The sequence below is a fragment of the Gorilla gorilla genome, chromosome 13 (genome assembly GCF_029281585.2).
Source record: "Gorilla gorilla gorilla isolate KB3781 chromosome 13, NHGRI_mGorGor1-v2.1_pri, whole genome shotgun sequence".
NCBI classification, from domain to species: Eukaryota; Metazoa; Chordata; class Mammalia; order Primates; family Hominidae; genus Gorilla; species Gorilla gorilla.
Genome location: NC_073237.2, coordinates 29,627,850 through 29,654,327, shown reverse-complemented (window position 1 = coordinate 29,654,327; position 26,478 = coordinate 29,627,850). Strand labels below are relative to the sequence as shown.

At 41.4% G+C, this 26,478-nt stretch overlaps 1 pseudogene; it reads right to left on the bottom strand.

The window, feature by feature from the left end:
* Positions 1-2,409: 2,409 nt before the first annotated feature.
* On the bottom strand, positions 2,410-2,508 carry LOC115935884 (uncharacterized; annotated as a pseudogene).
* Between the last annotated feature and the right edge of the window lie 23,970 nt (positions 2,509-26,478).

The window sequence follows — 26,478 nt, the reverse complement described above, 5'->3', positions numbered from 1 at the left end:
TCACTCAACAGGATGACGCAGATCACTCATGAGCCTTCGTTCCAGGTAGTCCATTTCTAAAAGTAAACAATGTTTCTGAAAACGCAGCTATTTTGGGAAGTCAGTTCCTGGCTAGAGTGCACTCTTAAGAAATATACATAGCCCGTTTCCTGTTGAAGAAAAAAGTAACATTCATTAGTGAAGGCCAAATAGCCACTGGACTGGCAGTTTGGTGAAGCAGAGGGGAGAAACAATATGTTAGCCAATTTTTGTATTTTAGCCACCTTGCCTTTTTAAAAGCTTTTAATAGGAGCAGAATATAACATTTTCTAGAGAAGTAATTGCTTTTAGCTCTAAATTCTTTGGAGAATTTTGACTGGCAAGTGGCATGAGGGGATGACAGGTTCTTTGTCCACTGAGCACACTGTGTGAAGGGGACCATTTTTAAAAAAAAATATTTTATTTTATTTTTTTTAAGAGCGGAGTCTCACTCTGCCACCCAAGCTAGAGTGCTGTGGCACGATTTCAGCCCACTGCAAGCTCCGCCTCCCCAGTTCAAGCGATTCTCCTGCCTCAGCCTCCCGAGTAGCTGGGATTACAGGCATGGGGCACCATGCCTGGCTAATTTTTATATTTTTAGTAGAGACGGGGTTTCACCGTGTTAGCCAGGATGGTCTCCATCTCCTGACCTCGTGATCTGCCTATCTCGGCCTCCCAAAGTGCTGGGATTACAGGTGTGAGCCACCGCGCCCGGCTTTAACAATTCGTTTTTAATAAAACTTTAATAAAATTTCAGAGTTTAACAAAACTTAAGCATATTCTACTTTACTAGAATTTACAAAGAATTCCTTGAAAATGTTATTGCAGAGATGATAACATAGAAAGGTTGTGTGTGCCCTGTTAGAATATTTCTTTTTGTTTTCTTTTTGATACGGAGTGTCACTCTGTCCCCCAGGCTGGAGTGCAGTGGCATGATCTCGCCTCACTGCAAGCTCCGCCTCCGGGTTCACGCCATTCTCCTGCCTCAGCCTCCCGAGTAGCTGGGACTACAGGCGCCCGGCTAATTTTTCGTATTTTTAGTAGAGACGGTTTCACCGTGTTAGCCAGGATGGTCTGCATCTCCTGACCTCCTGCTCCGCCCGCCTCGGCCTCCCAAGGTGCTGGGATTACAGGCGTGAGCCATCACACCCAGCCGGTATGTTTTCATTTTCCAAGATTGTTAAATGAAACGGCAGCTGTTCCAGAGAGTCAAGCCCTGCAACTGAAGCAACATTTAGTTTCAATCACTCAGCACAGTGTGTGCCTCGTAAGCCGATGTTTCAGAAGTGCTCTGAGAGCTGCCCACCCTGGGGTCTAAAGGACCCAGAGTTGGACACACGGTTAATTGGCAGGCCTAAAATACCAACATGCCACGGACAGTCCAGTCAGGATGCTGTCATGAGGCCAGTGTGGTTTCTTTGGGAGCAGCCTTTCAGAAGAAGAAGGGAGAATTTTTGTCAGCTGCCCTGGGAGCAGGCCCGGCTGCTGCACGTGGCAGATGGGGTGTTCCATCTGTTTTCTCTCGGGAGTGGTCCTGAGTCCTCACATGTCCCGTGACAGACATGCCTCAGAAAACAGTGCAGTACATAAGCAGGTAGAATCACCAGAGACTCCACCAGAAATTAGTGCAGGCCTTAGTGAGCCCTGAGTCAACGACCCGTGCACAGAATCTTCCCCCACTGGCAGCTGCAAACCTCACCGAGGTGCAAACTCAACACCATGCCCAAAACAAGCACCTTTATCCATCCTCCAACCCCTTCTCTCTGTGCTTCCTGCCCCAGTTACTGGCACCACCGTTCACCCAGAAACATGGAGATCCATCCCAACGAGTCCCTTCTCTCACCCCCACAGCAACCCATCAACAAGTTCAGCCATTTGTTCTCCAACTTTTCTCAAATCTACCCACTTTTCTACATCTCAACTCCAGCACCTTACTCCAAGTGACAGCCATCTCTCTCCTGAAGAACTCTGACAGCTTTCTACCTGGTCAGCCACATTCACTGCCCCTCCAACCACTCTCACCCTGGTCCAGGGGGATATATTTTTTTTTTAACACAAATTATGTCACTGCCTTAATAAAAGCTTTTCAGTAATCTTTCACTGGCCTTGAGACAAAGACCGATAACCAGGTTCTGCAATTCCAGTCTCATCTTGGGCCACACGCCACCCCACAAATCTCAGCACACAAGTCCTGGCTGCTGGGTTTCCTCTTGGTTCACTAACACTTGGACCTGATGCTCCCTCTGCCTGCAATGGGGCTTTTGCAACTCCACCCATTCTCTCTTTTTAAAAATTGTGATATATATTATCACATACATAACATAAAATGTACCAGTTTAAGCACTGTAAGTGTACAGTACAGTGCCATTTAATGCCTTCACATTGTTCTGCAGAAATATGAAACACTTCATGAGTCCTCCTTGCACAGGGGCCATGTGAATCTTTCCTGGATTGCTCCAATTTTAGTATACATGTTGCCAAAATGAGCACCCTACCCCCTTTTGTCTATAAACTTTGACTCATCTTTGGATTTTGGCTTAAAAGTCACTTATTCAGAGAAGGCTTCAAAACCAGGCTCAGTGCCCCATTGCACATCACCTTGGCTTCACAGCACTTGGTGGCAGTGATGTGATGGTCGGATTGGTGTCTGTTCCTCTTACTAGACTGCAGGCTCCATGCAGGCAACACTCAGGCCTGGAGGGTGTAAGGCACATGGTTGGGTTCCATATAGCCTAGTTCAATGAACAGTGCTTGAATAAATGGAGAAATGCGGTTCTACCCACAGTGAAGACCACCCTTGACATCATTATAGAAAATCATGTGGTTCTATGGTGTCTTAAAAACTATTTCCGAGTAGGATCTTGGCTTCGCCTTTTGAAAACCAAAACACATAGTGAAGTGTCTTTTCTCCCTTTTCTCAAACAGAAGAGCAATTTTCCTCCAACCATTAATTTGGGCTTCATCTCTTACAAAAGAGGAAGCCACCTGGTAGTTTCTAAACGGTAGGTTTTCCATTGATTTTGTTCATCAAAGTTTCAAAACTAGCAAATCCAGAATCAGACTTCTGAAGCAGTTTGTAATTTCTGAAAGCTAATGTGAAGTGGAATTTCTTTTTTTTTTCTGAGACGGAGTCTGACTCTGTTGACCAGGCTGGTGTGCAGTGGTGCGATCTTCGCTTACTGCAAGCTCTGCCTCCCAGGTTCATGCTATTCTCCTGCCTCAGTCTCCCAAGTAGCTGGGACTATAGGCACCTGCCACCACGTTCTGCTAATTCTTTATATATATTTTTTAGTAGAGATGGGGTTTCACTGTGTTAGCCAGGATGGTCTCAATCTCCTGACGTCGTGATTCGCCCACCTTGGCCTCCCAAAGTGCTGGGATTACAGGCGTGAGCCACCACTCCCAGCGGGAGCTTCTTTTACAGTAAGACACTCAGCCCGATCCTCCCCACCATGTCTGCAGAGAAGCACTCTCTCACCCATCGGGGATTGAGTGTGGAACATGCAGATGGGTCTCCCTGGAACCGGAAGTGTGTCTGCACCCGCCAAGTTCATGAAAAACTCAGCCACACTGGACTCTAGGAAGCCCTGCTATGGGGCCAGATGGGGCGAATCTAGGATTTCATGGGACCAAGGACTCAACCCAGAGTTAGAGCAAGAATAGATAACATTCACTTATGCGACCGTTCACACTGTGTTACTCATAACACCAGGAGCAAGAGATGAACCTCATCTGCATCCACAATAGCATCCTAAGGAGATAACATTCAGAGGTCAAGCAGCTGCCCCAAGAGGCTTTCAAGGAGTGCTGGGCCAGATTTGTTATCTGATTTTAGTACTAAAACTCTTGTGCTTTTCACTCCACTTTGTTCCATATGGCATTCACCGCTGCATTTTTAGAAGCAACTTCCACTATAATGGCACCCTCGAAGTGGCATAAAGATCTGGTCATTTGCACCATGGGCAAAGCCATACAAAGTAGAAAGATGTGTGCCCTATGACTGTAAGGCCTTTCGATGTGACTGAACACTCAGACTTGACCACACATTCTGTGGTTGTTCAGTGTGTGTGGACTCTCTGGCTGATCAAAAGCCTGAGAGGGGGCAGCACATGATGAGCAGGACTACCTGGTAATGCTAAGCCCCTAAAAAGTCCTGGTCCCATGAGCCATGCCCCAGGCTCTGCCTCGACTGTTCGGAGTGTCCTGTGTAAACACTGTCTTGAAGCTGGTGTCTTTTCTGGCTTTCTGCAGTTTCACTTAATCTTGAGGGGAAAAGCAAGGATGCCCTCTGCCTCCATGCATAGATTCCCATAAGCTGGGTCCCCCGGGCTTCCTCTAAATCCTGCCTGTCCCCACCCTCCTCATGGAGATCCCAGTGAAGAACACGCTAATCTCTTTGAGCAAGTGAGGAATGAAACGCATAAGTCTCCCACTGCAGGATCAGGGAGTGCTGAGATAACCCCTCCAGCTCTTGGCCCAGGAGGTGATAAAAGAGGCACCTGCCATGAAGTCACCAGCTGAAACCTCCACCCTTGGCCCTCGGCACCCCCGTCCAGCCTTGGCCCCACTGAGCCAACGATTCCAGTGACCCTAAACATCCCACAGTTCCATATCTCCCGTCTCCCCATGAGGCTTCCCTGCTTTCTGTCGACAAAGCTGCCTTTCATCACCTCTGTGGCATGTTCCCCTCCACGCGCCCTCCATGACCCTCACCTCCTCTGCCCTTGGCCACAGCTCGTTCCCCTCCATGTCAGCTGTCAGACTCCAACTGCAGCAGCCCTTGAGGCACTCAGCTTTATTCACACAGCAACACAAACACACATTCCCCCAAACTTTTGTTCTCTGCCTCCTTTTAGGTTTTCCAAAGCTCCTTTGTTTGAAAAAGAAATCTTCCCAGGACTCCCTCATCTTACCTCCATAGTCTCACCTTCCACCAGATTCCAAGAAGATTTCAAACAATTTGGGGTGTGGGGGAAGTGTTTTATAATGATTTCTGTTCTTTTCGTGATTGCTAAAAAGTCATTTTCACCATCATTGTAATTATTATTTACTCTTGATTTTCACTCTGATCCCTACTTATACAATTATTTCTCCTGACATAAAAACCTTCTGCTTTTGTAGTCCTTTAAATTAATGGTCTTATTGTTCAATCTTAACTTTGTCCCCTTAAGAATAGTTTCCAGTGAGTTCTGCATTTTACAGTCTGTACCTGCTCATTTTTCCTTTCAGGTGTGTGTTTTCTCACATGATGACTTCACATGAGGACACACTGTAAGTGTAAAGGCATCCAAGAACATGCTATGGTTGGGGATCACATCTCCCTGAGGCACAGAGGATGGCTCTGTTTGTTCAGGTATTTATTCCTGTTCATTGACTCTTCCTTGCTTTTCGGGCAAAATCGATGCCCATAGAAAACCACCAGAGGACCAGGCAGAGTGGCTCGTGCCTGTAATCCCAGCACTTTGGGAGGATGAGGTGGGAGGAACCCTTGAGCCTGGGTGGTCGAGACTGCAGTGAGCCATGATCGTGCCACTGCACTCCAGACTGGGTGACAGAGCAAGACCCTGTCTCAACAATAACAACAAAAAGAGCCACCAGTGGTTGTAGAGAAATGCTAATGATTTTTTAAGGGGAAATTCTTAAGTGCAACTAATCCATTCTCAAGTGAGGGCATGAGGCTGCAGCCGGGGCTCTGCTGTGGACCCTGGAACCTGGGACTGAACTGTGCCTCAACCATCAGCACTACCTTCCCTCCTGATGGCCTTGGCCTCTGGCCTTCAGGACAACTGCCCCTCCATTAAACATGTGTGAGATCAGACAATGGGCTGAGTTCTTCCAGTGTCCTTTCCCAACCCCAGATCTCCACCCCTTCCCCTCTTCACAAACACCTGCCTGAGTCCCTACTCAGGTCTCTGGTTGCCTGTTCCCACTCTCTGTGCAGCCACCACGTAGTCCCTGTACAGTAAAAGGTTAATTCAGAAAGTCTGGAGCATTCAAACCCTGTATGTTGAAAAACATGCCTGGCCCTTGGCCAGTTTCTGGGCAGTGACCTCTAGGTGCTCAGAACATCCTGCCTTACGAGAGCATCTTCGTGTACCTGGTGTCTCGGGCCACACCAACATGTGTGCTCACTGCGCGATTATTTCAGGGTGGAGGCCTTGGCCCATGCTCTTTCCATTTGACCACTGAAGAGGCTGGAGACTGAGTAGCTATGGTCAGTATATGGTATGAGGAGAGAATCTACCTCCATTCCCCACCTATTATGCCTGCACCACTGACTCATAAGTTTCCTTCCCTCGTGATTAGTGATGCCGCCTATAAACTCTTATTCTGGGGGGTGGAGCAGAGGAGGGGTCGCTGCCAGCAGCCTGTGCTCTCCAATTCATCCATCTACTCTTAAAACAGACCTACATCTGCATAGAGGTCTGTAATATATTTAAATTTTTCCAATACTCTTGATTTTTAAAGATTTCTTGGTGAATATTGGCACTTACCTACAGGATATTTTAGCAACACTTTGTCCAATCCTGCTCTCCCAATCGCATGGGGCTTTTAATTTGAATTTAACTTATTATAGTATCCTGCCACTTATTCAAGTCTACTTTTATTGGTGTCTGTAAAGGCTTATGGTTTATGCCATGAAAGCTCCTGTATATTTTTTTCTTTTGGATTTTTAGTTACTGTACTGTTGCAAATGGGATTCATCACCAGCAGCATCCTGGGTTTTTCACCTGGCTTTGCTGTGACCAGCAACTAGTCATAGGCATACAATAATGTATAAAAACCATGACCTGTTTCTGTGTTTGAAACTTCTGTTTAAGCAGTCAGCAAACCAGAATGTACCATGACTACTATTTGCTAAGAATCCTGTGCTAGGAGCAACATCCAAAATTTAAAACTTCCCTAAGGACAAACCAATTCGAGGCTTAAGATGCCTGTCATCTCGCCCCTAGACCCTAAGAGCCATTGTCACATATGTGGGTCCTCCTGGAAAAGCAACCCAGGAAGGCGGTGAAAACCCATCCAATGGTTCCAGCCTGCCACTGGCCATGATATAGCTGCTTTCACCTTTACAGATCTTGTGTGGTTGCCCTAAAAATGCAACTAAGGAAACCATATGAATTCCTGGGTCACCAGGTACTTCATGCATGATCAGAACAGTCCAGCCAGCTGACTTGCGGCTCCTCCAACACAGGGAGAGAGAAACGAACAGAAATCAAGGCAAGAGGCCAGGCATGGTGGCTCACACCTGTAATCCCAGCACTCTGGGAGGCCAAGGTGGGCGGATCACAAGGTCAGGAGATCAAGACCATCCTGGCTAACACGGTGAAACCCTGTCTCTACTAAAAGTACAAAAAATTAGCCAGGTGTAGTGGAGGGTGCCTGTAGTCCCAGCTACTCGGGAGGCTGAGGCAGGAGAATGGCATGAACCCGGGAGGCGGAGCTTGCAGTGAGCCGAGATCACGCCACTGCACACTCCAGCCTGGGAGACAGAAAGACTCCATCTCAAAAAAAAAAAAAAAAAAAAAAAAGGAATTGCATTGAATCTATAGATTCCCAGATGGGAAAACTGACCTCCTGGCAATATTGAGTCTTCCTATCTACAAACATTAAACATCTCCCCATTTATTTAGATTTGTTATTTCTTTCATCAGAGTTTTGTAGTTTCCCTTCATATAGATCTGATACCTGGTTTGTTAAGTTATACCTAAGTGTTTCACTTTTTTACTGTTAATGTAATTGGTGTTTTGCTTTTATTTCAATTGTTTATTGCTGATATGTAGGAAACCAACTGACTTTTGGATATTAATCCACATTAAATTTGGTTTAAATTTAAACCAATGAAAGGTTTCGCATCCTGCAACCTGTCTTTAATGATGTATCAGTTCCAGGAGAATTTTTGTTTATTATTTGAGATTTTTCTACTGAATAATGTAGAATAATGTCATTTTTAGACAAAGATAATTTTGGGTTTTTTTTTCCCAATCTGTATACCTTTTATTTCCTTTTCTTTTCACATTGTATTAACCAGGACTTCAGTATAATGCTGAATAGGAGTGATGAGAGGGGACATCCTGTCCTTATTCCCAATTTTAGAAAGAAAGCATTTAGTTTCTCACCATTAAGTATGATGTTAGCTGTAAACTTTTTGTAGATGTTCTTTATCAGTTTGAGCAATTTTTCCTCTATTCTTAGTTTGCTAAGCATTTTTAATATAAATGCGTGTTAGATTTTGTCAAATGTTTGTTCTGAATCTATTGATATGATCGTTTGATCTGATTCTTCTTTAGCTTGTTGATGTGATAGATTGCACTAATTGTTTTCTGAATGTTGAGATTGCATATCTGACATACACCTCACTTGATTGTGGTTTATACACACATATAGTGTTTTTTATATACTATTGGATTCAATTTGCTAATATTTTGTTGAGGATTTTTGCATCTATGTTCATAAGAAATATTTGTCTAGAGTTTTCCTTTCTTGTAATGTCTTTATCTGGTTTTGGTATTAGGGTAATGCTGGCCTCATAGAATGAGTTGGGAAGTATTCATTCTACTTTGATTTTCTGGAACAAATTATGAATAACTGATATCATTTATTCCTCAATTGTTTGGTATAATTCACCTTTGAACCCCTCTAAACTTGGTGCTTTCTGTTTTGGAAGTTTATTAATTATCAATTCGATTTCTGTAGTCCATATAGGCCCATTCAGATCATCTATTTCTCCTTATGTGACTTCTAGTAGGTTCTGTCTTTCAATGAATTGGTTCTTTTCATCTAAGCTATACAATTTACGGGCATAGAATTGTTCATAATATTCATTTATTGTCCATTTAACATCCATTTGATCAGAAATGATGATCCCTGTTTCATTTCTGGTGTTAGTAATTGTGTCTTCTTTCTTTCTTCTTAGCCTGAATTGAGAAATTTTAAGATTATTTTCACATGAAAACATACATGAGCACATTTGCAAAGACATCCCTCAGTTGCTGCAGCGCCAGCTCCACCCTCAGTCTTTCCAGCAGCCTGCAGTTCTGCTCTTTTACAGGAAACTTGAGGAGTACCTAAACATCTGACTCTCTGCATGTTACATTTCATCGCTCCTCTGAACTAGGACACTGAGGGAAATTTTTCTACTGAAAGGTACCATCTTAATTTCTTTGCAAATTAGCATAGAAGAGAGAATCTTGCACTTCACACTAATGAGAACAGTGTGTGGTTTTGTGATTTGGGAATCTGGCAAGGCCATGCAAGCTTCTTACTGAGCAGCAGTACCGCACTGCCTCCACCAACCCTTAACATCCCCAGCCTCGAAAGTCAAAATAAAAGTCAGAGTGGACAGGTGAGTATTGGGTGGAAGGATGAGAAGGGATAGGGGAATCCATCTAGCTCACTGCAGGATGATGAAACAGAGACACAGATTTGAGTGTTATTCAAGGTACCAGGAATTTGACTTATACTTGCTTCCTCTCCACAGAATACTGTGAATACACACAGAGCCTGGGCAGAAACGAGATGTTACACAACCCCCAAGATATTTCTACAAGTCATCTCTCTTATCCATTCTTTCTTTTCATGCCAAAGATAAATCTGTGGCATAAAGTTATATAAACAAGTATTTGAAGGAATTTAAATATCTATTAGTAACAAATGGTCTACATATTATTAATATCCATATGGAAATAGCCATATAAGATTTACATGTAAATGACCACATTTCATCAGTATTATAAGGATTTTATTGATTCATTCATATTATGTTAGAATAATGTGCCTATCTAGCACAATACAATCTGAGCACATTTAATTGAATACATAAACTGAATTTTGTCTTCAATAGATGAGGAACTTGTTGGGAACTGGAGCAAAGGTGACTCTTGTTATGTTTTAGCAAAGAGACTGGCGGCGTTTTGCCCCTGCCCCAGAGATTTGTGGAACTTTGAACTTGAGAGAGATGATACAGGGTATCTGGCAGAAGAAATTTCTAAGCAGCAAAGCATTCAGGAGGTGACTTGGGCTCTGTTAAAGGCATTCAGTTTTAAAAGGGAAACAGAGCATAAAAGATTGGAAATTTTTCAGACTGACAATGCAGTAAAAGAAATACCCATTTTCCGAGGAGAAATTCAAGCTGGCTGCAGAAATTTGCATAAGTAACAAGGAGCCCAATGTTAATCACTAAGACAATAGGGAAAATGTCTCCAGGGCATGTCAGAGACCTTTGTGGCAGCCCCCTCCCATCACAGGCCCAGAGGCCTAGGAGGAAAAAATGGTTTCATAGGCCAGGCCCAGTGTCCCTCTGCCATGTGCAGTTTAGGGACTTGGCGTCCTGTTTCCCAGCTGCTCCAGCTGTGACTAAAAGGAGTCAAGGTACAGCTCAGGCCATGCCATCAGATGGTGCAAGCCCCAAGCCTTGGCAGCTTCCATGTGGTGTTGAGTCTGTGGGTGCAAGGAAGTCAAGAATTGAGGTTTGGGAACCTCCATCTAGATTTCAGAGGATGTATGGAAACGCCTGAATACCCAAGCAAAAGTTTGCTGCAGGGGTAGGGCCCTCATGGAGAACCTCTGCTAGGGCAGTGCAGAAGGGAAATGTGGGGTTGGAGCCCCCACACAGAGTCCCAACTGGGGCACTGCCTAGTGGAGCTGTGAGAAGAGGGCCACCGCTGTCCTCCAGACCCCAGAATGGTAGATCCACCAACAGCTTGGATTGTATGCCTGGAAAAGCGGCAGACACTCAATGCCAGCCCATGAAAGTGACCAGAAAGGAGGGTATACCCTGCAAAGCCACAGAGACAGAGCTGCCCAAGGCCATAGGAGCCCATCTTTTGCATCGGCATGACCTGGATGTGAGATGTGGCATCAAAGGAGATCATTTTGGAACTTTAAGATTGATTTGACTGCCCTGCTGGATTTTGAACTTGCATGGGGCCTGTAGCCCTTTTGTTTTGGCCAATTTCTCCCATTTGGAATGGCTGTATTTACCCAATTCCTGTACCCTCATTGTATCTAGGAAGTAACTAGCTTGCTTTTGATTTTACAGGCTCATAGGTGGAGGGGACTTGCCTTGTCTCAGATGAGACTTTGGATTATGGACTTTTGAGTTAATGCTGAAATGAGTTAAGACTTTGGGGGACTGTTGGGAAGACATGATTTGTTTTGAAATATAAAGACATGAGATTTGGCAGGGGCCGGGGCAGAATGAAATGGTTTGACTCTGTGTCCCCACCCAAATCTCATCTTGAATTGTACTCTCATAATTCCCATGTGTTGTGGAAGGGACCTGGTGGGAGATAATTGAATCACAGGGGCAGTTTCCCCATACTGTTCTCATGGTAGTGAATAACTCTCACAAGATCTGACAGTTTTATCAAGGGTTTCCCCTTTTGCTTCTTTCTCATTCTCACTTGCCACAGCCATGTGAGAAGTGCTTTTCACCTTCCACCATGAGTGTGAGGCCTCCCCAGCCAGGTGGAACCATAAGTCCATTAAACCTATTTTTCGTCCCAGTCTCAAGTATGTCTTTATCAGCAGTGTGAAAACACACTAATACACCGGGTGTTGTGGCACATGCCTGTAGTCCCAGCTACTCAGGAGTTTGAGGCTGCAGGGAAGTATGATAGCACCATTGCACTCCAGCCTGACTGACAGAGTGAGACCCTATCTCAAAAAATAAAAAAAAGAACTCAATAGCATATGGAAGCTAAATTTGAGACAATCTGATCTCCTTAGTTGCAGATTGGCAGGCTAGGTAAACTGAGGAGGAGATGTAAAATCATCCCCCTTTAAAAATAAAAGCATTCAGGTAGCTGTCCAAACAAATAACTACAGTCATAGACCTTTCCAGGCTGCAAGCACAATAGACTCTAGAGACCAATACTACACTAACTCTATATCTACAGTGTCAAATACTGCTTTGTTACCTCCCCAGACACTCAACTCCCCAACTTCAGATGTTCCAAAAAATGATATCTCTTCTCCCAGCTCAATATCTGGTTTCACCTTGACCAGCTCAGTCTAACCACTGCCTAAATGCCTTGATTTTGGTGAAGAACTTCTTAAGGCATGGACCAGCAATCTTTGGCATCTGATATGGTTTGGCTATGTCCCCACCCAAATCTCAACTTGAATTGTATCTTCCAGAATTTCCATGTATTGTGGGAGGGACCTATGGGGGAGGTAATTGAATCATGGGGGCTGGTCTTTCCTGTGCTATTCTCATGGTAGTGAATAAGTCTCATGAGATCTGATGGGTTTATCAGGGATTTCTGCTTTTGCTTCCTCCTCATTTTCCTCTTGCCACCACCATGTAAGAAGTGCTTTTCACCTCCCTCCATGATTCTGAGGCCTCCCCAGCCATGTGGAACTGTAAGACCAATTAAACCTCTTTTTGTTTCCAGTTTCAGGTATGTCTTTATCAGCAGTGTGAAAACAAACTAATACAGCATCACTAACTTTCTAGGCAAGCCAAAATACAAATCCATCACCTACAAGAAACACATCCTTCCAAAACGGACATTTAAAATTCCTGCATAATGCTAGCCTTGCAGGACAGAACTGGTGCCAGTTTCAATGGCTTATCATATATAAAGTTGTTCTATTTGGGGTGCATGATTTGGCCTGCAATATAACTGAACATATGTTATAGTAGAGTTGGGTGTCATAGAGTTCTACTACATTTATTCCTGCAGAGGCAAGGAAATCTGGTCCTTTACTGTCCCTCTAGGGTTGAGACTAGAAGATAAATTTATAGTCCAGATATTTTAATTTTAAGGGCTTGGGTTAGGCAAAAATTATTTTTGGAGAATATTCCACATTATATCACACATAGATCAATTCAAGGAATATTTATGTCTCTCCTTTTTGTTGCAATTATAACTAAGCAACTAAGCTTTCAAATTGAAATGCATAGGAACTTGGATGATATTCCAAGAACTGAGTGCTTCAGAATGTTAGATCATTTCACTGATCTTGCTTTGCAATATTGTAATGGTAGCAGACCATGTGCATGCACATACACAGAGGCTTTGTGTAGAGTTTATTTGTGTAGAATTCCTTCAGTCTGTGGTTTTATTCCTAAAATTCCACCCAGGGGATTAGTAAAGAAGGTTGTGGAAAGTGTTATGTGTTTGTTTTTAGCTTTTTGTTTCTTTGTTTTGGTGAGATACATTTTGCATCTCTTAGAAATTAAAATGAAAACGAGAAATTCCCCCGTTAGTGTTCATGATGTCCTCCTCCACAAAGATGCTTTCCAAGGATCACAGCAGGTGCACTCATCAACACTGTCCTGAACACACAGCTGTCCCAGGAATGGATTTGCAAAGTGTAAAGAGGAATAAGAAGCATTTTATCATCAACTTAACATTTACTGCAAATATTCTCTCACTTTTCAAGGCTTCAATGTTAGTACTGAGTTGGCTATCATGATATTTTTTTCTTCAGCAGTATAGGAGATATATGACCTCTCTTGGTCTTTATTTGACTAGAACCAGGTATAATATTCAAAATATTTAACAATCAATACCCATACGTACTGAACAATCAGAGAAGATGCAGGCCTGAGGGCTGGAGGTAGTTGCTGAAGATCCCTTCTTTACCATAATTTAACCCCCCTTAATTGCTAGCTGGGCAGAGGGCGGTAGAAAAGGTCTGTCCTGTCCATGCAAAGCAGCTGAATATAGCCCTGACTGGAACTGAAAATTAGGCTAAAGCAATAAAACTGACCCACCAACTTCAGTATAGCTAGATAGTACAGTGGTACCATTGCCACTGGTAAAGGGGAAGCTCATGATCATAGGAGTGGTAATGGTAATAATTGTAGTACCAGCAGGAGAAGCAGCAGCAGCAATCAAGCTATTGTCAGTTGAGGATTTGGCAGTGAGCTAGCAATGAAAGAGATATCATTCTCTGGAACATCTGAGGTTGGAGAGTTGAGTGTCTGGGGAGTTGACAGAGAAATATTAGAAACTTTGGACATTTATTATTTCTAATTGTCAAAGAAACTTTCCAGGCAGGAAATACCTACAACCTGTAGATACAGACACAAAGTTTCAGAAACTTTAAGTAACTGGCTCCAAGTCACATAGCTAGTACACCACAGAGCCAAGATTGGAACCAAGGACACTCCAAAGCCTGTGCTATTTCTCTTATGCAATACCGGCCTTCTCCCATGCAAAAGTAAAGCAAGGACTACTGCCATCTACCGGGAGGCTACAATTTCATGACTTAATTCTTACACGTTCTTATAAACTTATAAGTCTACAATGAACTTTTAGAAATGTTTACTACAAGGACTAATAAATTTCAGCAGTAAAATTTAAGAATGACCAAAAAAGTGATATAACCAGTGTTTTCAATGTTAGGTCACTCTACATGTTTCTTATTTAAAGATAGAGGTTTCAACCATTTAAGACAGACAAACTTCCCCCTTTCTTCCAACCTTTAGTAATTTTCATGAGAATGTTTAGATGCTGAACTTGATTGACAGTGTAGTGACTCATGTTCTTCTCATAAGTAATTCATGCTCATATTTAAACTTTGGAAAACACAGAGAAATATAAAGAATATAAAAGTCACCCACAATCCCACTGCCCGGAGATAACGACAGTTAAAATTTTGATCTCTTTTTTTCCAATCATTTTACTATGCCTATATCAGCACATATACACATATAGACACATGCAAATTGAGATCATATAAATATTGTCAAATGAAATGTCATATTATGAGCATTTTCTAATGGCCATTAAAATTCTGAGAAACACAATTTAAAGCTTTCTTAATATTCTAACATATAGATGTAGCATAATTTATTTAACCATTCCCCTATCTTTGGAGAACAGCAGGCCTTGGTCAGTAAATAAATGGTTGTATAAATAACAGGATCTGAATTAAATGCAGAAGATTAAGAACTCCAGGTTATTCCTTGGTCTCTGAAAGTTAATGGAATCCAGAGAGGCAGGACAATCAAATGCAATATTTTTAGCCTTTTGAAGGATCCATCCATATACATATATATTTAGCCTTTGTTGCCGACGTGTTATGCTGAAAGCTTCCCCAGAGCAAGGTGTTTAATGCAGAGGCTTATTGCCAGAATGGTAAGAGTCACTCTCACATCTGTATGGGTCCAAAACCAGCACTAGAGAACACAAGGTGGGGAACTCCATTGGTCCCATCAAAATCCAGCTGTATGAAAAGTACATCATGATTTTTAAATAATTCCCCTCAAATCCATGATATGTAACAAACCTGGAAATTTGAGCTAAAATTGTCAATGATTTCATTTGTTTTTTCTATGCTCTAAGTAATGGGCCATTTTTTTGTTTTGCTTCCAGCTTTATTGAAGTATAATTGACAAATCAAAATTGCATGTATTTAAGATATACTATGTAATGTTTTGATATACATATACATTGTGAAATGATTACCACCATCAAGCTAATTAACACATCCATCACCTCACATAGTTACTGTTGTGTGTGTGTGTGTGTGTTGAGAACACTTAAGATCTACTCTCTTAGCAAATTTCAAGTATGTAATAGATTTTTTCTTTTTTTTTTTTTAAACAGAGTCTTGCTCTGTCACTCAGGCTGGATGCAGTGACACGATCTCGGCTCACTGCAACCTCTGCCCCCTGGGTTCAAGCAATTCTCCTGCCTCAGCCTCCCTAGTAACTGGGATTACAGGCATGCACTGCCCACCTGATCTTTGTATTTTTAGTAGAAACGGGGTATTGCCACGTTGGCTAGGCTGGTCTCGAACTCCTGACCTCAAGTGATCTGCCTGCCTCGGCCTCCCAAAGTGCTGAGATTACAGGCGTGAGCCACCATGCTCAGCTGAATTATTATTAACTATAGACACCATGATGTACATAACTGCAACTTTGTACCCTTTGACCAACATCTCCCCATTTCCCCCACCCGTGCCCCTGGTAACAGCCATTCCACTCATGTTTCTATGAACTTGACATTTTTAGATTTCACATATAAGTGAGATCATGCAATATTTGACTTTCTGTAGTAATGGTCTGGTTTTAATGGGGGGATTTCTGGCTCCAGAAAGCATAAACGGTAATTTCTTGCAGCTATTGACATACAGAGGTGACTCACTTTTCTCCAGATACATTATTAAAATTAAGAAAGGATTATATTTCTTACTGGTGGCTTTGAATTGAGGAGGATTTTGTGATCAAACACAGTTCAGGTAGAATAGACATGGGATCAGAATCACCTAGGACTCAGAAAACAGCTGAGACACTCTTATGGAACAATGTTTTCAAAGGATGGTGAGCCAGAAACAGCTAGCAGTACACCAAAGCATAGTGATGTCATTGAGAAATGACAGCCTAACCAGTGGCTACATTTCACAGTTCTTTTTGCATCTATGTGGGGCCATGTGACTAGTTCTGGCCAGTAGAATGAAAGCAGAAGTGAAGTACGTACCACTTCAAAACCAAGTGTCAAGTATTCTGTTCTTGCACTTTCCCATCTGAAATGACCATGAAGACTCATTATTGAAGATGATGGCATTGTAAGATGGAAGGAAGCAGCATCCTTGAGTCAGCATTTAGAAGATAGCCACCCAGGACAAATGCCTGACCAAGAACATCAACACTGGATTTTGTGCAACTGAGAAATAAATGTTTATTGTGTCAAGTCATTGACATTGGAGGGTTGTTTGTGAAAGTAGTCTGCATAGCTTGACAGGGACTCATTAAAAAGGCCTCTGCCATCTGAGCACCTGATTTGGAAGAGATAGAGCATGGGAAAAAGATAAGTGTGGAGCACTTCTTCAAGATGAAGAACACAAATCATGCAAACACAGGGCAAAGAGAAGACAAAGCACCAAGGGTAATAGTAACAGGAAATCAAAGGCTAATCAAAGGTTAAGTCCACCAAAAAATAAAGGTGGTGGAAGGAAGTCTAAAATCAAAAAGGGTTGTTATATGACTTGGGCTTTTGATTTTTTCCATGGCCTACATGACCAATTAAACAATAGTTACAAATGTATATTTCTGTCAACAAGTGGCTTTTTTACTTTGGTATCTGAATCATTTCCATTCCCCTAAATAATCTCCTTTTTTTTTTTTTTGTTGATGACTCTTCACTGTTGATTTTAGGTCACACTGTAATTCATTGTGTTCTCCTGAAATTTTGGTTACTGGTACAAGCAACAATAAAGGCATGAAAAATAATCTGAGATTTCATTACATGGATTAAAGATGTTAATGAAAGCTTTTTTGATCCTAAGCAAGAGCACTCAGGATTTTTCAGTTAGCTATAGACTTTTTAGACATCTGCTATCGTTCACCATGACACAAAGCTGCACCATTCTGTTTACTGATATCTCGAGTGTTAAATGCTCCTTATATTACTCTCTGAGGATAAAAGAATGTTGAACTGAAATAAAGTGTTAGCCCTTGCCTTCTGCTGAATTACTGAGCCTCATTTCCGCCTATCTATCTGTCTATTTGTCTGTCTGATTGTCTGTCTCTCAGTTTTAAACCCTAATAATGACCTGGGCAGGGAATATACTAGACACTAAAATAAATCCTGATTAGGACACAGTCTTATGGGAGCCCCAGTCATGCCAAAAGGTGGGATCTAGAGTGTATCTTGCTGCCCTCATATGGTCCTGGGTCTGCTTGATGTTTACTATATCCAGTGATCTCTCAGTTCTTTACAGCCTGGGGGCATTTTTTCCTCAACTTCTGGGTCAAAACCTGGTACACAGTAAATAGTCAACAAACGTACATTGAGTAGAACTAAGCTCTGGAATGCTCAGTCATGATTGTCATGGAACACTTTCTGAATTATTAAAGTCTGTTTGTGTGGGCATCTGCCTCACTTTCCGCCTAGGGCTAAATATCAGCCCTGCAAACCAGCCATACCCAACCCCAGCACTGATCAGGCCCCTCTTATGGGAAGTTGGACCCTGTTTTCAGTAGCTACTTTTTAATTTTTTAATTATTTTATTTATTTATTTATTTATTTATTTATTTATTTATTTATTTATTTATTTATTTTGAGACAGAGTCTCACTCAGTTGCCCAGGTTGGAGTACAATGGCGCAATCTCAGCTCACTGCAACCTCCGCCTCCTGGATTCTAGTGATTTTCCTGCCTTAGCCTCCTGAGTAGCTGGGATTACAGGCGCCCGCAACTACGCCTGGCTAATTTTTGTATTTTCATTAGAGACAGGGTTTCACCATGTTAGTCAGGCTGGTCTCGAACTCCTGACCTCAGGTGATCTACCTGCCTCGGCCTCCCAAAGTGCTGGGATTACAGGCATGAGCCACCACGCCCGGCCATCAGTAACTACATTTATCGCTTTAGCACCTTCTCCAAAGAACCAAAAGAAATTATCTACTTGATTTAAAAGCATCACTCACTTCTGCCACATGACCCTCTCTCGCCCACCCACACACATACAGACTGGAACCTTGAAGGTTTCCATGCAGGCTTTACTCAAGGAAAAGTTTACCCGACTCCATTAAGTCTTCCATTTTCCATTATTGGATAGCCATGCCTCTAGAACATGGTCTATAACTCTGCTTTTCCTGTTAACTTTTCCCACTATTTCCACAGCTTTTCCTTCAATACCTGCTCACTGCAAAGGCTCTAGTAAGTCCCTTATAGAGTCCCCTCTCCTCCGCTCCCCAACTCCAAGGAATGACCTAAGGCTAGCTGGAGAAACTTTTCAAATGATCTCAGCTACCTATCAGACCTGAGGTTTGCACTATGCAAATAACTACACACATAATTAGAAACCCATAGAATATGGTTGTTTTCTACCGAAAACTCATTTGATCCAGGATTTACTGAAGGTAGAACAACTGCAAGGAATTAAGGTAACACATACCTGTGAATATAAATAAAATGAACGAGAGAGGGAGGTGGACATGGTTATAAAACAACAACATGAGAGATCCTTATAAGGACATAACTGTTCTGTATGTTAACAGTATCAGTGTCAATTTCCTAATCATGATATTGTACTATAGCTCTTTCAAGATGTCAACACTGGGGAAAGTGGGTACAATCTCTATTATTTCTTACAACTGTATGTGAATCTATAATTATGTCAAAATAAAAAGTTTTCTTAAAATTAATGAATGGGAGTAAAAGAAATTAGCCACTTTTAGAATTTGCTCTTAAAGGTTCTGTGTAGATATGCAAAAAAGCAAAATACTTTAGCTGAAAATGACTGAATTGATTTGCTGGTAAGGAAAATTTCTATAAGATGCAGGTTAGGCAATTCTGAGTAAAGAACATGAAGAATGAGTAGAAAAAAACATAGTGGCAGAACCTTCTGGAACTCACCAGGATTTGAACCATGCAACTTCTGATAATAATACAAATAAAACTCTCCAAAGCAAAACATTTAATCATGTCAGTTCCTATATTGTGCATGTCATAATGATAGCTACAAGTGTAAAAGAACAGCCTTTCCATTCTACCTTATTCCATTTAAAAGTCTAGCATATGAAATAGTAAAATGAACCTCACATTCTCTGTTATAAGTTAGGTGAGATAAACCACAATTAAAAATTGAGATGCCTGATAACCAGAGAAAGAAGTATTAGGCTGCAACCCAAGAGTCAACTAAATAAATCCCTGGCATTAACTTGGAACTGTCTCTAACAATTGCAACATAATTCAAATTATTAATGACATGATAGCTGATGTGTTGCAATCCTCTCAGTAGTGATGCTAAGTTATACTCGCCACATGTACATTCACTAGAAAATCATCATAATTAATTTTAGTACAGCTCTGAGCTATCATTAGTGATAAATCATGATAATGATTACATTCAAGTTTAATGTTATTGACTACATGAATTATAATGTTATTAACAAATTAGATTGAACGTCTTATCTAAAACTAATGTTCTAATGGGGAGAAGTAAACCCCTTTCCATCTGAAGCCCAGAGTAACTTACTGGTTGCCAGTACTGTCTCCCTATTAACTCTGGTGGTGTAAGGTGGATAAAATAAGAAGTAATAAGTCTCCAATTCAACAGATAATCAGGCCCTTCTTCATAGTAAAAATGAAGGATAACCTTGCATTTCCCACTTGCAGAGTCATTAGCCAAGGCTTCCAGCTTCCTGGAGAGAGATCCAGAGAGCTGACATTATGGGCACCTAATAAACTGAAATATCCAGGTCTCCAAGTCGATATTACAAGAGTAGAGATGTTGCCAGAAATTAAAAGTTTCAGGGTAAGTCAGAACAGGAAGAACATGTGCTCACCCAGCTGCAATCAGCCATCACTGCCAGGGAGGGCCTGGTAAAGAATCCATACCCCGGTTCACAGGATAGAACCAGGGACAGTCATGTGCACATTTCCCCTTCTTCATCTCTGGCCCCAACGCTTTCACTTATTTTTTATCTTGGACTATCTGTTTCATTGCAAGTCACCTCAAGTCATTTTTTGAATGAAGTACAGATGAAAGGATAAAAATAAATGTCAACAATGCACTGGCCTTCCTTGCTGACCTTGTTTGCTGTTCTTGAAGGGCTATATCTGCCTTTTTTCATTGTGGCATGTTGGCAGCTTAAGTTGTGAGGTTGTGAATCACCATTGATCAATTGCTGATTTGGACATGGGCATTTATGAAGAACTGTCCTGATCAGAAAATAACCCATCTAGTCCTTTCTGATCCCTTCAATTCACCTTTTTTGATCCAGTTATTATGGTTCTTGATATACTCATAAACAATAATAGTTAACAAATATCCTCTGAGTAGATACTATATGCCACCAGGCATTATTCAAGTGCTTTAAGTGAATTATCTCATTTAATCCTTACAATAAGCCTCCATAATAGGTACTGTTATTATTCCAATTTTACGGTTAAGAGAACCATGGTACATACACACAAAATTAATTGATTTGCCTAGTGGAGCTGTATTCAAACCCAGTTCTTTCTATGTGACTCCATCCCTAAAACTCATAGGTACTTCCTGGGTAGGGTTGCCCAGCTAAATTTGAATTTCAGATAAACTGTTTTTTTTAATCATTCTCAATACTTCATCATCTTTGCCTTGTTTTCTTTTTTAATCACAAAAGCAGATCACCACTAAGGAGAGTAAGGACTGAAAATACAAAAGGGTTCATGAGCAATACAGACACATCCATGGAGGGTGTGAAAATTGAAAGGTGGGCTTTCAGATGGAATGACACACACAAAGACACAGAGGAGATAAAAATGAGCTAAGTTTTCTCACTGCTCTTAGGAGTTCTTCTCCTTACTCTCCAGCTTCTATCTTCCCCACCAAAAAATGACTGAGCAGCCTATGTTTTGAATAATTTTTCCTTTTCATTAAATCAATTCAGTCATGGTAGTCTTTAGGCAAATGAGCCTTAAAAGCATTATCGCTAAAAACTCTTCTTCCACTGATTGCTGACAGACCAACTTCTACAACATATCAAACACAAAGTGTCCAAGGCAAATACAACATTTTTTCTAGAAGCTATAGCTCCTCAAGACAACTTTATGTCCAAATCTAACATTTTTTGCAACTATACCCTATACCAACACAGAATATCAATCCGTACACATACTCTTCATTGTGTACCTCCACACTTTTTTGATTTTTTTTCTTTTTCATTTTTTTTTTTTTTTTTGAGACAGGATCTCGCTCTGTCACCCAGGCTGGAGTGCAGTGGTGTGATCTCAGCTCACTGCAACCTCCGCCTCCTGGGTTCAAGCAATTCTCCTGCCTCAGCCTCCTAAGTAGCTGAGATTACAGTTGCATGCCACCACGCCTGGCTAATTTTTGTATTTTTGGTAGAGATGGGGTTTCACCATGTTGGCCAGGCTGGTCTTAAACTCCTGACCTCAGGTGATCCACGCACCTTGGCCTCCCAAAGTGCTGGGATTACAGGTGTGAGCCACCACAGCCAGCTGCTTCTTTGATTTTTGTTACTCCTTCACATTCACATTTTTAAGCCTGGCATCAGGTGTCATCCACATACCCTGTACCATTTCATCTAATCCTTATAACAAACCTGTCAAATGATCAGTATTATCATCCCTATTTTATACATGATGGTAAGTCACTGGAGTGACTTACCAAAAAAACACACACTAGTGAGTGGCAAAGCTTGGTTGGATTTGAACTCAAATCTTCTGGCTCAAAGCCCCATATTCTTTCAACTATACACAGCTTCTCTTGGATGCCAAGTGCCTCCTCCATTTGTACTCTACTCCAAATTTTCACCTAAGAAAAACACTTTGTAAGGTTCATTTCAAACAGTATCTGCTCCATAAACTCTTCACTGATCATCCAATCAAAAATGAACTCTCCTTACTTTGATTTCTTTACCATGTTCTTTGTCCACTCAGTCATTCAATAAACAACTGAGCACCTACTGTGTGCCAGCTTCTATGGCAGGTGCTAAAGGAACAGCAGCGAATGACACAATAAGGATGCTGATCTCATGAATCATATATTTTATGGTATAAGTCAGAGAATCATAGTTTCCAATTTCATGTCATCTATAGCCCTTATTTTACAGATGAGTAAACTCACATACATGAAGTTCAGGTTCATGCCATTATAGGCAGGCCCCAGAATAGAGGCCTTCACCTATCCTTCCCATTAACGTTGTTTATCTCCATGGCTTCTTTTCCCTACTAGGCTGCCAATAACTTGAGGGCAGGAATTGTGTTTTAATCATCTCTGTACATTCCTCAGCATTAGCACAGACATTCAAAAAAATGGGTGCAATGTGTGATAATGGTGGCAAACAGGAAAGACAGATTATCTACACTCTTAGAGCTCCAATGGACAAAATAGCTAGATATTGAACATTTAAAAGTATGTTACAATTTCAAGTATTCCCTCACATCATTTTTCAGCGAAAGAGCTTTCATAAATTACAGATATACACTGCTGAGTTAAACTTGTGGAAAGTATCACATATTTCCAAAATGGAAAATGTTGTTTTCTGCTATAATAGCCTTTAATCCCTCATTGTTTTCTCCCTTAATTCAAATCCCAATAATTATAAATAGCACATTAATACATAACTTATCTGGAGGCTACATAGCTATCAACTTCGACCATGAGGAAGTCATCTAAAACACAAAAAGAAGCAGAGAATCCCTCTGAGCAGCCAAAATACATTTTAAAAAATACAGGCATTAAAGAAATGTATTGCTTCTTTAATGTCAATATATTAGGTCTTTACTGTTTTTATTCAATGCATACTTACCGAGTGCTCATGCTTTCTCTGTGTCTGAAAATCACCCTGGGACTCTTAACTCTTATTTGGGGCACAATTCTAATAGACATATACATCTAATTTTCATGACTCACAGCCAATGAAAAGCAGCAAGCAGAAGGTGGATAAGGTTGGCCAGAAGCAGGCTACTCTATCCCATTTTCCTACTTCATTGTAATTCCTACCACCACAGGCATATGTCAACAATGCCAAAGAATGAACACAAGGCAGCGTCAGCCTATGGATTACTATATTTCACATTTAGGAAATAAGTTATATATAAATACACTGTGGAAGATAACTTGGGTTCCTTCTTCACTGCAGCCAGGTAATGATCAGGCAGTAATGGCTAATGAAAGAAATATTTATTTTTCTTTTTGTATTTAAAAGACAAAATCATCAACTATGCATAAGTGAAGGATTTTGTTTCCATGAGACTCAAATTCCCTCTCCTTAAATTGTTCTGCTTTTGAACAGAATATATGTGGATTACTTTTTACCAGCAGAGGGAGGTGAAAAACAAGGAAGCTCTGAACATTTCTCTCTTCACCACAGAGGTTAAGTCTTTTTGTAATGTGACTGATTGGCTCCCTTTAGCAGCATGGTTTAATTTAGAAAGGTCAGGAAATTGTGTTTAACGTCTACTGAGTCAACAAACTTAGGAAAAACACAAGTGGCAAAAAGAAAACACTCTCAGCAGGATTGGCCCTTATGCAATGGCTCCAAGGAGAAGAGCCGAGGGAGAAGCTTAGCAATGTCTGCACCACTGCACACTGACAAGAAATCCTTTTTGCCATGAAATCACACTTCGCATATTTTTACAGTGTGAAGACATATACACTTCAGCTCAGAGAGCGTTTACTCTTTGTTGCAATGAAACTGATGAAATAAAGGCTTTTGTTGTTGTTTTTACATGAATATCATCAGGGCTAAACCCAACTTCTTGGCAGGACTAGGGGGAATGGGCAGAGGGAGGCCATCTCCTACCACTGCTACTACCCCTGAGGTCCAGCAAATATGGGCATGAGGGCCTGGGGAAAAAAGGCATGTCATAGAGAAAAGAACTTTCATCTGAAGAATGCAAGGCTTTTTAAGTTATGAGGCCCAGAGAGACATTAAAATGAGACCACAATCACATCCTATCCCCCACGTGAGCTATGAATTCATCTCAAAACTATGTGTTTTTGCCACAAGTAGCTATAAATTAATCTAATAATGCCACACTGGACACTATAACCCACACCCTATAGCCTACCAACATATACCAATCACTAATCAATGTTACTTCTATAAACCAGCGAGAATTCCTGACAAACAACTTTGTATCAATCCACTCCTTGTTCCCCCTTTTTGCCTTTAAAAATCCACTTGCAAATGCTGCCAATTGGACTGTATATTCAGGGCAATTTGCATCTATGCTCCTGGTTGCAATCCTCAAGCCTGGCCCAAATAAACTCTAATTATATTAATTTTGCTTCAGCTTCTTCCTTTTAGGTTAACACCACTTAGGATTCTCCCAGGGAGGCTTATTCAGCTTATTCAGGTGTATAAATCTAATTTTCCTGCCCCACAGCCAGTGAAAAGCTGCAAGTAGAAGGTGGAAAAGGTTGGCCAGAAGCAGGCTATCCCATCCTATTACTTCATTGTAATTCCAATAGCCACAGGCATATGTCATCAACGCTAAAAAATGAACAGAAAGTAACAAACTGGGAAGCACAGTATGATGGTTAATTTTAGGTGTCAGCTTGACTGCATTAAAGAACATCTAGAGAACTGTAAAACATCACTTCTGAATCTGTCTGTGAGGGTGTTTCCAGAGGAGATTGGCATGTGAGTTCGTGGACTGAGTGGGGAAGATCTGCCCTCAATGTGACAGGCACCGTCCAATCAGCTGGGGACCCAGGTAGAACAAAAAAGGCAGGGAGAAGACTATTTCCCCCTCTTTCTCCTGAAGCTAGGACACTCTTCTTCTCTTCCCCTTGGACAGCAGAACTTCAGGCTCTTTGGCCTTTGGACTCCAGGATTTATACCAGCACCCTCGGTTCCTGCTATGGGTTCTCAGGCCTTGGGCTGAGAGTTACACCATCGGCTTCCCTGGTTCTGAAGCCTATAGACTTGGGCTGAACTATGCTACCAGCATTCCGGGATCTCCAGCTTGCAGATGGCCTGTTGTGGAACTTTACAGCCTCTATATTCATATGAGCCAATTCTCCTAATAAATACCCTCTCGTATGTCTGTATTTCTATTATATATCCTACTGGTTCTATCTCTCTGGAGAACCCTGACTAATGCACACAGTACAAAATAACTATCAGACAAAACCACAACCAAGGAAAAAGAGAATCATGCTTTAAAAAATGCAAATTTTGTCAAATTATTTGCATCCCCTGAGAAACAAGGACAGGGATAGCAAATCTAGAGGAATTCCAAGTTCTAACATAAACTTGCTGTGTGACCTTGAACAAGTCACAGTCCCTCTCTTTGCTTCAATTCCTCCATCTGCAAATTGAGAAAATAGTATGGACTAGAGAATCTTTCAAACAGCCTCTCAGCCTAACACTCTGAGCTCAGTGATTCAATTGCCAGATTGAAAATATGTAAGTAGCATTATCTTCCCAAACAAAGGTTATCACATGAATTTGTTTGTTCATCATAACAAAGACAGGTCAATGATTATAATTATAATTATAATAGGTCAACTGTCCCACATGAACCCTGCTGAAATTCCAGCTACATAATTATATTGAGGAACAGGAACACTTGCTACTTTGAGCTGACAGCAAAATTCCTCTCTGGGAGAGAACTGTTTCTATTTAGGACAAAGACCATGCTTAGTTATGAAGATGAGTCCCCTGGGCAGAACCTGCATGGTCTGGGCTGAGACCGACTTAACAGCTAAACTGCTCTAAACAAGAAATGAAAATAATTTGGGTGGTTGGAAGGAAATGTGCTGGAAAGGGAAAGAGAAGAGGTGGAAGGCAGGAACAAGAGGCCCTGCAGCACAATGGACAGCTAAATCACAAGTTTAAGGGAAATCTGGTACTAGTGTTGCTGGATCAAATTTTACTGGGCATCTTGTATTTTCACTTCAGGTGAACAAAGAATAATTTTTAGTATAACTTTTCCAAATATTGCTTGAGACATACTAAAAAATTCATTTATCAGAAGTTCAGATTTTACTGGGTGTCCTGTATATTTATTTGCTAAATCTGGCAAGTCTACCAGTGGCA